Below are 13,726 nucleotides of genomic sequence, written 5' to 3'. Positions count from 1 at the left end.
TTCATATGGTCCTGAACGTGAAAAAAATAATCAAAGATATGTAAACGAATATAAAAAACATAATATGTGAAGAAATGATACAAATGCCAATATAAGACAAGTGATTTTTATCTGACGTGTTATCAATTTATTGATATTCAGACAAAACAGATTTGTAAAGGCTACAATAGTTCTTTCACTTGCATAGACATTTGTAGACAGATACAAAAGAACTGCAAAGAATAAGGTAAAAGATTAACCTGTCTTAGTCTGTGGATCAGTTGTAGGTTGTAGATCGGTTCGATCTCGGTAGAGGGGGCTGTTGAACTGTGGCCCGCTTACAAATGCGTAGATGGTGGACTCCAGCACCGCTGCTTTACATAATTCATCTTTTGAACTGGAACCTGAAAGTTAAAAAAAATCGACCATGCTATAAGTCATATAAAGCAGCTACACAATGAGGAAATATATGCCGTAAGTTCAAAACAAACATCGGAAGACGTATATTGATGTCAATTCTAAAGACAACGATGCCAATGCGAAAGAACAAAATGAAGAACAAATTGTTTGGTTATTCGTTTAACGCCCCTAATCACATAGATTTCATAATAATCTTCATGATAATTTTCAATTTGGCCAAACCTTTTTTTTCTTTATTCGCACGTTCGCACCAGTTTTGAGGTCCCCATAGGATGTCATCCATATAATAAAATCAACATATTGGCCTTATGAAAATTTGAGTACTTAGTATCTATTCGAATATTACGGTATTCATTCGAGTTTTACGGAATAAGTACAAATTCTACGGAATAAGTACGAATTTTACGGAATACATCGTTTTTCGGAACATTCAGTATTCTACGGACTGTGGTTATGCATGTGTACCTAAAACTGACATAAACCGATTGCCATGCGTATGGGTGCGTATGAAAAAAAAAATGAAAATGTCTATGTGGACCTCATGCGGACTTGTTATGCAGATTTAAGCGCTCGTGTAACTGCGCCCTAAAATTCTCAAGAATGCATAAAGGGGCCCTAAACTCCAGAAGAGAATGTTATTGTCCAATAGGTCATGTATAAATGAATACACAATCAGCCGACATTTTGCTGAATTTCACTTGTGGTGGGATACGCAACGTGTGTTTGTACAACAATATGACACTCACTAAACCCAAACAGACCCTACCCATGCATTTCCTATACGCATGGACACTTCCTTCATTATGCATATTCTCGGCATAAATGAGAGGCGATGTTCACAAAATATCAAACGCATAACAAGATGAGTTTTTAACATCGAAATTTTGTCAGGCCATGTCGGGCACACTGCATTCAGTCAAAGGGGGTTTTGAGCTTTCTTAATTGAATTATATAGTACTTGGGGAGTTTAGCACAATACTGAATGCTTTTTGATGTACGCGAGAATAGTGGGTACTTAATCATATATTGTGAAGTAGTATGCATGTTGTCCCTCCGAAAAATTATACCTATTGGAAAAACACACCCTCTTGTCGAATATAGGACTTCTCTAAAGGCCCACTGTTTAAACAAAAAAGCTTGTCAACTTACCAGGTAAAATGACGCAGCCAAAAGCGAGTATCATGCAGAACCATACCGACATGTTTTGCTTTTCTCACTCTTCAGTCCTTGTCAGTGAACAATTCTTACAGTCCCGTCAATGTTAAAATTTTATCACTGACAGAACATGTTCCAAAACATGTCCTTCCCCGGTTCTGGAAATGCGTGCATTAAAAACCTCGCAGTTTATTTTTCAGAAACCAGCGTGCAGAGGAAATTGGTCTGCAGCTTTTCGTAATACTCCATCTGATTATACTTTCAAGTACAAGTTCAAAAGATCGATCAAGTGACGACTAGTCCGTCCCTGGTTTTGAAAATTCATGCAATAAAAACCTCGTAGTTTATTTTTTCAGACACCCCGTTTGCAGGGAAAATTGGTCTGCTGCTTTAGTGTCGTGATACTTTATTTGCTTCTACTTTCTAGTACATTGTTGAAAATATAGATCAAGTGACTAGTCCGATCCCTGGTTCTGGAAATACGTGCAATAAAAACTTCGCAGTTTATTTGTTCAGACACACCCTGTGCAGAGGAAACTGGTCTGCAGCTTTTCGTAATACTCTGTCTGCTTATACTTTCAAGTACAAGTTCAAAAGATAGATCAAGTGACTAGTCCGATCCCTGGTTCTGGAAATACGTGCAATAAAAACCTCGCAGTTTATTTTTCAGACACACCCTGTGTAGAGGAAATTAGTCTGCTGCTTTCGTGATACTCTGTTTGCTCATACTTCCTAGTACAAGTTCAAAAGATAGATCAAGTAACCAGTCCAGCGTAAAGAAAAAGGCCAGGGCTTAGTTTAGCGTTGCTGTTTTTCTTTTTTTTTTAGGCCGGTATCACATCTCTCTACAACAACGTTCAGACACTGGATGATCTAACGCTAGTTCATCTTTATCCGTGGGTTGACCTATATCCGTTGGCGTATTTAGGGTATAGCAGAAATCTTTTACACAACCATGTATATAATTACTTTGCTTACGCTTCTATGTCTCTAAGACACCTTCCTCAGAGCTTCTGACTAGCTCTTTTACTAAAAGCTTCGAGGAAGGTGTTTGAGAGACATCGCAACAACAAACTGGCTGTGTAAAACAATTCTACTATATCCTAAATATTCTACCAACCTGCTGAAAATATGTTTGGGAAGGTATTTAATTTAGGGATATAAATTAAAAGGGACGGTGGTTTCAAATGCGACATTTTCAAAATATTGCAGTTTGAAAGCAATGGATGAAGGCTACCCGCGAATAAAGGTACGAGGGTGGTTCAAAAAGTAATGTCACTAGTTTTATAACAGGCTCATTTTTTCATCGAATGAGTTGAAATTTGGCGCAAAGTTAAAGGCATATATGCTTTTGAGATTGAAATATCTCACTTTGTTGTTCACGTTTTTATGAGTCTGACTGAATTGAGTTCAAGACGTAATTTGAGGTTCAATTAACGTACAATTGATAATGTCCCTGACTCATTTTTAGCTATTGTATGAAACTGAGGAGGAGACTGTTCTGACTTTCCGAGCATTTTTAAGGTTACCGCTTCCATCACTTATTCCAGACATGTTAGACAAATACGCTATAAACACATACATGTATTAAGGAACTGAATGTAGGCTTCAATAAAACTTAAATGTCTTAACCTTGTCACTGCAACAACATACTTTGTATCAACAACAAACGGGCGACTGATTACAATACAATATCAAATATTTTACACTAACCACGACGAAAATCTATGGTAACAATGGACAATTCCGAGTGCATGGAATACTTGGACGACAACGGTCTGAAAGTTCACGACTCCAACGTTAAAAAGAAAGTCCTAATACCCGCCTCACACGATCTTCGGACGTACTTCGCGATCGCAGGAAGGTCGGCTGATTTTAAGATCTTAAGATGGTCTTGCGTATTTTTCGCCCAAAACCTGTTCCCCTCACATATAAGCGAGCCTCGTGCGATCGACGGTGAATAAATCAATGATCATGCATGAACTCTTGCACGCGGACAAGGGAATACAAAAAGTTCCTCAAAAAAGGCAAGAGATCAATAAATGTTGCTTATTTTGTTGTCGGAATCTTTTTAACCAATTAATGGAATGCGCGGGCATAATAGAAATGACACAAGAAAGGAAAGTGTGTCACAAAAGCCAGCCTACATACTGCCACAGGGGCCACAATTTAAGAATTATCCTCACATTCCCAGAAATTCAATATTTGTAAACAATCGGAAGTCGGGTGAACATCGCCCGAACGTCGCCGGACTAACGGGCGTTCGCCATCCGATTTGCGTTCGATGATTAATAACTATGTCTGTGCTCGCCTATCGGTCTTCAATCGTTGGATTGACGCAAGACTATTGACCGATACCCTTGCGAGGTACGCACGATTTGCACGCACGATCTGCGACTCGGTAACGAGCTCTGCAATCTCGGAGATCTCCTGCGACTTGTCGCTTATCTTAAGAACATGTTTCGCTGCACCGCGACCGTCGTAAGACTCCTGAAAATTGCCGGCGATCCCTAAAAATCGCAAGATTATCGTGAGAACACCGGACGTCTTACTCACGAAAATGTCATTTAGAGCTCGTAAACTAGTCTTTCGATCGAATCGCGCCTACTGTGAGGCGGGTATAAGGAGGACTAAGTATAAAACACCGAGCGACAACATGACAGAAAAAAAAAAACGAGTCAGCAGCACTCAAAAACAACCATGCCTTGTTGCCTTGTGACCCAAGAACGTAAACTTCATGCAAGACTTTAATAAAGGCCTTAAAAATGGCCAACATTCACTGGAAAGACGTTGAGGACGCGGCGGCGGAAACTTTCTGGTCAATGTGCCTTTAAAACATAAGTACCTAACGTCTAAGGTAAAGTTAACCTCCGGTAACTCTCCGTAAAGTTGAACTCATGTAGCCAAGTTTGCTTACCTGCCTTACAGCCGCAGGCCAAAACACAGGAAACGAAAACAATGTCACCGAGAGGAAGCACAGAGCACTCCCCACGGAACTTCATCTTGTCTGGTAGCTTCAGGACCTGTTTTTCATCAGAAGTGAACGGATTTAATCGTTCCAACCTGACAATGACTCGGGGCTCGGATGTCTTCCAGAAGAGGGATAGAAAACATCACGTGTACAGAAAGTCGGGGCGTGTGTAGAAAGTGGTAGAGTGATTGGGTGGCCGAGTGAGTGAGTGAGTGAGTGAGTGAGTGAGTGAGTGAGTGAGTGAGTGAGTGAGTGAGTGAGTGAGTGAGTGAGTGAGTGAGTGAGTGAGTGAGTGAGTGAGTGAGTGAGTGAGTGAATAAACTTTGTAAAGACGCATCTCTGTATCATGAAAAGTGTGCTGAAAAGAAACTTTTAAGTAATCAAAGTACCACTTTTCCATGACAGCTGCATATATGTACACATCGCAGGAAATCCATGGCAACCAGTGACGTTTGTATCAGAAATCATACGATCACTCCCGGCCAATAACGGCCACGTGCTGTCTAGCAATATTAGCATAGCATTTCATTTCATATACAACAGAAACTTGTTCCTATCCAGACTTGCTTGCCTGCTGCGCCACAGACACCACTTCTTCAGCCGGGGCCGAATCTACCCCAAATTTGGTTTTACCACTTCAGGTATGTCGCTACGTTACACAATATCGGCACGCTTGTATAGAGAAGTGTTCATGTCTTCATAAATTCCTTTCAACCTTCAACGTTAGGATATCTTTGGCTCGGCGCTTCTGAAACAATTATTATTTTTTATTAGGATGTTCAAGTTTTCTACTGACACAATCCATGTGAAGCTAGATGGAACCGACAATACCGCTAGCTATGTTCATACGATTGCATAACTATTTATTTGGATAAGACATATCAGAAAGTTGCATGAACGCCAACATTGATTCAGAATTCCTTGTAACTGACAAGATTGCGAGAAAAATATGCGTATGGATTCCGAGAAGGCATAACGTGTATATAACAAATTTGCCTAGGACCAACATGGACAGACGTGTCCTTTGTTACTATTAGAGGAAGATTAGCTAAAAATGGTTATTGCTGGTAAGTAGTGATCGACGATGACCAAGAGATCATTAGATACGGTTCGTCCAGTCATGGAATCGAACAAGTGACCTCTCCATGTCGTGTCCGATACCATACATACATTATCTACCGGAGGTCGGGACCAGGCTCGTACACATTTTACCCCAAAGATCCCTGTCTAACATTGCTTTTTCTAAGTTCACAAATTCAATACCACTATCTAAAATGCCCGCAAATGTCTGCAATGTACCCGGTCACTCGGTTTCCATAGGAGATCAGACAAAACTATTTCGTCTTTGGCTCGACAACCATGTCCCACCAATTTTATCATGCAGTGAGTCAGCTTCAGAGATAGCCTTGGAAGACTTCCATGAATTGTTTCAAGAGTAGCATGTTGACTTCAAGAAATATTCTGTGCTCTGCGAAGGAACTTAGTCCGCTAGCATAGCCACTCGGCCAACCGACGCCACATAATGGCACCCTGAATTAATGAGCGCGACAATATCAGCAAAGCGAACAATCCATCCAATAATTCATTGCGCAAGGAAAAGGGCCAGGTGTATTTTAAACTTTCAATCTAATTCAACTGTCATTAATGCGTGCTTTCTTTCCCTCTTTCTCTTGTTTCTGTAGGAGGTTTCTCGCGACAAGGAATGCTGTCAAGATACGACATGAAATCCGTGCCTTGCCTCATCCTCTTGACACTGTGGACCACCTCAGCACTTAAAACGTTAACGTTTAACTTTAAAGGCCGTAACTTAACCCACGTCCCTATAGACTCCATGACACCAGACGCTCATACTGTCAAGCTGTCAGATAATCAAATAACCCACCTCAGCTCTTTTAACACAACCCCTCATGTACGATACCTTTACGTTGACAAAAATAAGGTGAACAAAATATCACCCCTGACCTTCCAAGGCCTTCGAGAACTAGTCTTTCTTGATCTTGACAGAAATCACATCGCTCTACTCTCTGATTTCACATTCTTCACCCTCACCACGATGACCGATCTTATCCTTTCCAATAACTTCATCTCTGACGTGTCAGAAAACGCCTTTTGCGGTCTGGCAAGTCTAGAATTTCTGGAGCTCTCCGGAAACCGTATTTCTGTATTTCCGACGCAGGCCATCAAATGGATCCCAAGTAACCATCTGTATTCTGTCTTACTCAGAGAAAACATCATCAGACAAATGAAGCATACATATATATATGATATAAAATCAATACATCCATTCACTACTTTAGATTTACAGGGCAACCCTTTGCGTTGTGTACAGAAAACAACCGACAATGCTGATCGTTCTAACTCTACGGCGATTTCGTATATATCAAATAAGAGCATAAGTATAAAAATATTGCTATACTGGATGCATACAAAACACAATAACTCCTTTGTTAAAAAAGGACACTTCTTCAAAAGTTCTTATGAGTACTTGGGTGTTCTACCTACAACTTTGTTTGCATTTGAGAATCATACAATCCTTTTGCCGTTGTCTCCCACCATATCTGACACTGATTCGTTCTACTGGAACACTCCGACAGGACGAACTTCCGTTAAATCTATGAGAGAACCGTTTGCTGTCGAGAACTTCGCTGATAAGGACTCCGGTGTATACACTTGTGTAGAGGACAAAGGTAGTCTAAAGAAAAAATACGATGTGATGATATGTGTAATTCCGAATTCTAAAACCAAAAAGAAACACCCATCCAACTTACAAACTGTACCAGTTAAAAACAACACCAACATTTGTGTAACACCTCAAAACCAATCCTTGATTCCGTCAGGATCGTCCGATCAAAACCTCTGTGTTCCTGACACAAACGATACACAGAGACCAAAAGCCGCCTACATTGTTCCCATTACCGTGGCTAACATCCTTGTGGCAATGTTTCTCACTGCTGTGTTTTATTGTCTGAAACAACGTGCTGCCAGAAACACGGCTGCTGCAGCAATGCAGATCGGACTGCAAGCCATGGCTGTACGTAACCCTGTAAATGCTATGGTAGACGTAGAGGAGGAAGCTATCACTAACTTTCCTCAAAGTTTGCAGTGCGACGAAACCCAGTCAGCCGCAGAAGCTACTGGTACTCAATTCCAGTACGTGACAGAACCAGTCACGACACATACTGCAGAAGCAGACATTCATATCTACAGCAACGACGACACATCCGCCTATAGTGATGAAGATGAGGAGGCCCAACACCACCAGTACGCTTCAGCTGCTCCGCCTCCCGTGCCAGACGACGATGATGATGACAGCAACCCAGGACAGGAGACGACAGGGTACTCTACCGAAATGGTGCAGGAAGACGATTCGACTTCCCAGATGGAGTCTGGCGATGAACATAAGCCTTACGGGATAGCAGCTGCAAATGTAGTATATCAGACAACAGCTGTACATCACAGCCTGTCCCATGGTAATCCTACTGCTGTACAGCAAAGCCTGTCCTATGATAATCCAACTGCTGCACGGCAAAGCTTGTCCTATGATAATCCAACTACTGTACAGCAAAGCCTGTCCTATGGTAATCCTACTGCTGTACAGCAAAGCTTGTCCTATGATAATCCAACTACTGTACAGCAAAGCCTGTCCTATGATAATCCAACTGCTGCACGGCAAAGCTTGTCCTATGATAATCCTGCAGCAAATTACTCTGTTGCGAATGCAAATGACGTCGAGATGGACTCCCATCTTCCGACAAATACCTTGTACGGGGAGCAATCCGCCTCTGCCTGCGCATGCCCCGCTGAGGCGGCTGTGAATCCACTGTACGGAAGTGGACCAGCATCTGCTCAATGACAATATGAGCGTCGTTTCTTTAAAACGAAAAATCATTGAGTTAGCGATGGATAGGGACAGTCACACGGTTAAAAGAAATACTATCAGCCCATTGATTACTTTTCTGACGACTTCCAAACACACACAAGTACACAAACACACACATGATAATGATACTATATACATTTACACAAATATATATATATATATATATATATATATATTAACACATTAAGAAAAACATGTATAAAAACATGTACAATTTATATTAGAGAAATATATTTGTTTAGGAATTGAAGAGGGTGAGTTCCACGGCATTTGTCTACTTTGCCTTTTTTTACTGCATAAGTAAAGACAATTGATTAGATGTTGTTCATTGCTTTTGGAAATGCCTACTAGTTCCAAGTATTGTGTTATTGTGAAAGAAGGTTTCCATTTAATGTATATGATGTATATAACCAACTTGATCAGAGTGATGCAATTGTATTGTGTGATGGCTAATGTATTCGTTAAAAGCCATAGTAATGCGGGTATAACGTGAATGCATAATCTATATGTACATGTAGAAGTCTTAAGATTTGCAATTATCATGCAACAGGGTTGGTAGCTTTACTTTCTGGTTGAAAACCCTATAATGTCAAATGGTATTCTAGTAATGAAGTATCTGTAGATGCTTGAGTCCGAGAAAAAAAGGTGATCTGGAGGCTTTAACATCGATAAAACTACCAGTCCTTGATATTGATGCACATGTTCTGTTGAACATTATTGATTATCAATTCTGTCGCTGCTTGGACATTGTTTGTATTGTTCTCTTTGTCTTTTAAAAAATAAATTGACAACTATGATAAACTTCACAAAGTCTCTTTGATTTTGTACTGGTGTTGAATTTCTCAGTAACTAATCGTTATTATTTTATCGACACTACACAGTTACACAGAGACAGAGTCTTCAATGTTACTGCCATGAGAACCACCTGTCCGAAAAAGTAGCATTAACATTCTTTGAAAGACTTCTCATTGTACACGACATAGTTGATATATACGAAGTGATTTAGGGAGGTACCGGCTTATTCGCATCAAAAAGCAACCATGAAAATGTGTAAAGTCAGCTTAATTTCTTTTCAGGTATCCCTATATCCCCCACGATTCTCGGGAATGTTTCACTGTACTCGGTCCAGTGAAACATTCCCGAGAATTGCACACTTAGCGGGTACACTGTCGAATCCAAGGAATTACACAAACGAACGGTTGCCGAAATCACCCGAAGTTTGTCGAACACCGACTTCGAACGATTTGGTGTTAAAAACAATAATGAATAGGTGGGAAACGCCGTTTCAAAACTAAAGCCCTTTAAATTGTTTCCGCAATGAAATAAAACACGTTGATACTAATTATTATCTACGTGTTACTTACTAGCCATGTAAGATTCTTTGGGGCACAACACCTGATAATAAAGAAGATATGCAGCATTTTGTAAAGTCCGATTTCCGGGGAACAGCGTTACCAGCATTACCATATCTGGCCGTTAGGGTCGCTGCTGCACAAAACGATTACATCATTGCTAGCCAATCAGACGCGAGACTCAGATTTCCCGCCAAAGTTTCAGTGAACCAAGTACACACCGCGCGTATGATAGTGTATGATTCTTGGGATTCTTTCAGTGGACTGAGTACACAGTGTATGTTAGTTTTATGATTCATGGCATTCTTTCAGTGACCAAGACACAGAGTGTGTTAGTGTATGATTCTCGGGAATATTTCAGTGGACCGAGTAACGTTACACTGTGTGTGTGAGTCAGTGTATATGATTCCCGGGAATCTCTGTGGAACGAGTACACACTGTTTGAGTTCATAGCGTCTGATTTTAGTACGACAAAGTGTAATCCTGATTTCAACAAAATTTAATACTCGATGACATGTCGCCTTTGGTCAAACCGGTTGAAAAGTATTCTCACGTAAAAGCCGAGAAGTCCCAGATCCACCATAAAATCGTGGTTCTAACTCACTTTTCCTGCTGGTCACCCCTATTTCTGCATCACACTAATTACCCCCCTCCCCAATATGCGCACACAATAACAACACATGACACTTGTATGGGGGGAGAGCGCCGCCTGGTTCAGGTACGCCAGAAAAAGTTTAATGAGAAACTTTGCCGAAAGAGCAGACCGATATCAATGAAAAACTCTTCTGTCCAAATACTTTGTGCATATTTTGCACTTCACAATTTCACCAAACAGAACATCAAACATTGCCGAAATTAACGACCAATTATACAAACACAGTTTAACTTTGACATTTGTGCATGGCATAATAAACTTACTTCATAGTACAGCTAGAACATCGTCTGATACAACAATACATTGAACAATATTTTCTGACTATGTTGTTTGCCGGCTACGCAACCCCTAAAAAAAACCTTCCATTGTGTTTGAAGGCCAAAAAAATAGGGGACGTACACCAGAGCCCATTGCAAAACAACTTCCTACTCTGGGTTTTCTTGCTAAATCACATTTGCAAAAAAGAAGACACGGCAGTAGCTGTAGCAGTGGCGACCTCGAATGACTATCTCAGCTTGTCACTTCCTCTTATCCATTGTCTGCACTCGCACACCTGGATGCCACTCCCTCATTAGTCTTCACCTGTGTACAACACTTCACCTGCATAACCTAACTGTGTTACTGCAGAAACGCAATTTCACGCTAATGACTACGTCAAACGCTAGAAATTGTGATTTCTCGGCTTTCAGTCACGTGATCTGACCTTAGCAACGGTTGCTATCCGCCATCTTTGCGACCAGGCTCAGCGTCCCCCTGGTGTCCGTAACGCTCTTGCTCTCGAGGGACTGGCTTGTGTAGTCCCCGGAAACAGTGTGGCATCCAGGCTAATCTCACCGCCGTGTGGTGATGTGTGCTCAACGCGTGAAGTGTGGTTGCGGAAAGGCCAACGCGTCTTAACAATCGCATTTTTGCACTGCACCAGATTCAAATACTCTGGTGCGTTGGCTAAATCTACTAGTCTATTTTCCCAAAGTATCTCATGAAGAAGCGATGCGGTGCCTGACCGCGTCCTTAGTTTTCTTTTTTATGTCGTCCGTACGTCAAACGCTGGTTTGGCTTTATCCTTGGGAAAACCTAACGTTATATCCGTGTTTTTGAAAATGGTATTTAGGAAAACCAAATTGACGGGCGATGGTTTTAGATTGCAATATATAGATAATATTAAAAAAATTTGCAATTTGAAACCACTATCCGTCCATATCCCTAAATACCCTGCCATTAAAAATAACGGATATAGGTTAGACCACGGATAAAGGTGAACTACCGTTAGCATTAACACGATGACCATACAGTAGCATCCATAATAGACTCTTCGAGTCTCTCATACTCTTTTTATTCAACCATATCAGTTCTCTTGCAATTGAGCTATATTCCAATCCGCTCGTTGTTGCCAAACACCATGAGAATCTTTTTCCTAACCGAGAATTAGGCGCTCCCAAATCTATTTTCTTAGAGTAGGTCAATACAGGTGCCTGACCGCATCTTTAATTTTCCGCCGTTCGTCTGAAGAATGCAAACATTCTTTCCCGTCCATGTAACAACCTTGTCAGTGGCTCCATCCCCCCGCGGGGAATCGCATTATGGCGCCCATTGGGAATGGCAATAGTAATTTTACGCTAGGATTGCAGCAGAGGCGTTAGATCGAAAGCGCAATCGAAATAGGTTGTGCGGGAGTCCATTATGGCGGTGATGAGGTGACCACATGGTCCTTAGCGTGCCGCGTGAGCCGGGTTAACGGGGTCAGACGGGGCACGGGGGACCGGGGCTGATGAGCGCGGTAACGATCGGCCGATTCAGTCTTTGTTTCTCATTTAATTACCTAATGAATATACCAATAAGGTCTATGAAATGTTTCTGAAGAAGATGGTGCCGAGGCCGGGTACGGTTGGACTTTGTGCTTAGCAAGTGGCACAGGCGATCAACCGATTTAGTCATCTTTGTTTCTCATGTAATTACCTTATGAATATACCAATAAGGTCTACAAAATGTTTTCCAAGAAGATGGTGCCGAGCGTGGGTACGGTCGGATGATTCTTACTTTGATTTGATCAGCAAATGAAAACCCCAATCTAATAAGTAATATACAATTAAAATGTTTCTAAAGGATTTTCAGGAGCACGCTACCGAGTGTGGCAGCGGTCGAACGATTCAGTCTTTGTTTCTCATTCAATTGCCTAACGAATATACCAATAAGGTCTATGAAATGTCTCTGAAGAAGATGTTTGGGAGCGTGGGTACGGGCAGATGATTCGGACTTTCCGCTTAGCAAATGAATATCCCATTAGATAAAAATATTTCTAAAGGATTCTCAAGAATACACTACCGAGTGTGGCTGCGGTCGAACGATCCAAACTGTTATTTCTCATTTGATTCGGTAATGGAAATCCCGATAACAGTCTACATCGTCCCATCGTCCCCAAAGAATTACTGTACCGAGCAAGGGACGACTCGACTCGTATGATTAGTTTTCTTTTTCTGAAGAAGATGATATTGCGCTTCTAAATTTCGCCTAACTAGGAAAGTAATTGGAGATGTCTTAACATCTTTCTCCTTCTTTACTTCCTTTCTTTTTCTTTATCAAATAGTACAAAGATATCTTGCATAGGCAGGGCTGAACAAAACAAAAACTATGTTGAGTCGGACACGAAAATATCAATGCTGTTGTTTTCTTGGTCCACAGGATTGTATAGTTTAATCATGTCGCTTTTCTGCTTTTAACCTTCTCGATCAAGCAGGAGCAACTTGCAACTATGCTTATATTCCCACAGTCTCTTTTAACTTTGGTTACTGAAGTGATTCCATCGCCGAACTGACCTCCTATCTAGATGTTGCCATGAAGCCAGTCAGAGATAAGGCCTGATTACTTCTGCATCAGTCACGTACCAGTGAGTGATGACTGTCATCAAACACACATTATGTAAAAATGGTGTTTCCTTTTCGTAATTAAATGCGGTGGGGGATATCACTGACTGTAAGGGTAGATAAGATGATATCGTTTACTCATAAGTATGATTTGCATAGTCGGCTTTGTCCAAAATGTTTCATAACTCCAGTGAAATACTGGGCATGCACAGGTTTATATGTGCAGTTTTCAATAAACGCGACAATTAACAACGCAAAGTTTCGCAATAAATAACGTTCTGTGGTCGTTTCAGTTTGCAGAAGTCGGAAAATGATGTGTTTGAAGGATAAAAAGCCATTGGCAATCAATGAGAGACTGTCATACACCGCTGTAAAATATCGGTAATTTGTGCTTCCCGAAATGAGTTTATTTCTACTGTTGGAAATGAAAAATGGCGTCCTTCTACACAAACT

At 41.0% G+C, this 13,726-nt stretch overlaps 1 long non-coding RNA gene across 1 annotated transcript; it reads right to left on the bottom strand.

Moving 5' to 3' along the window:
• Positions 1-244: 244 nt before the first annotated feature.
• On the bottom strand, positions 245-11,187 carry LOC118423493. The gene is made up of 3 exons (XR_004832061.1): positions 11,116-11,187; positions 4,472-4,577; positions 245-383 (listed from the first exon to the last, which is right to left on the bottom strand). It is a non-coding gene; the product is annotated as an uncharacterized LOC118423493 (long non-coding RNA).
• Between the last annotated feature and the right edge of the window lie 2,539 nt (positions 11,188-13,726).

The sequence above is a fragment of the Branchiostoma floridae genome, chromosome 9 (genome assembly GCF_000003815.2).
Source record: "Branchiostoma floridae strain S238N-H82 chromosome 9, Bfl_VNyyK, whole genome shotgun sequence".
In the NCBI taxonomy this organism is placed as follows: Eukaryota; Metazoa; Chordata; class Leptocardii; order Amphioxiformes; family Branchiostomatidae; genus Branchiostoma; species Branchiostoma floridae.
The sequence above is the reverse complement of the archived record's forward strand: the minus strand, read 5'-3'. Positions and strand labels throughout refer to the sequence as shown.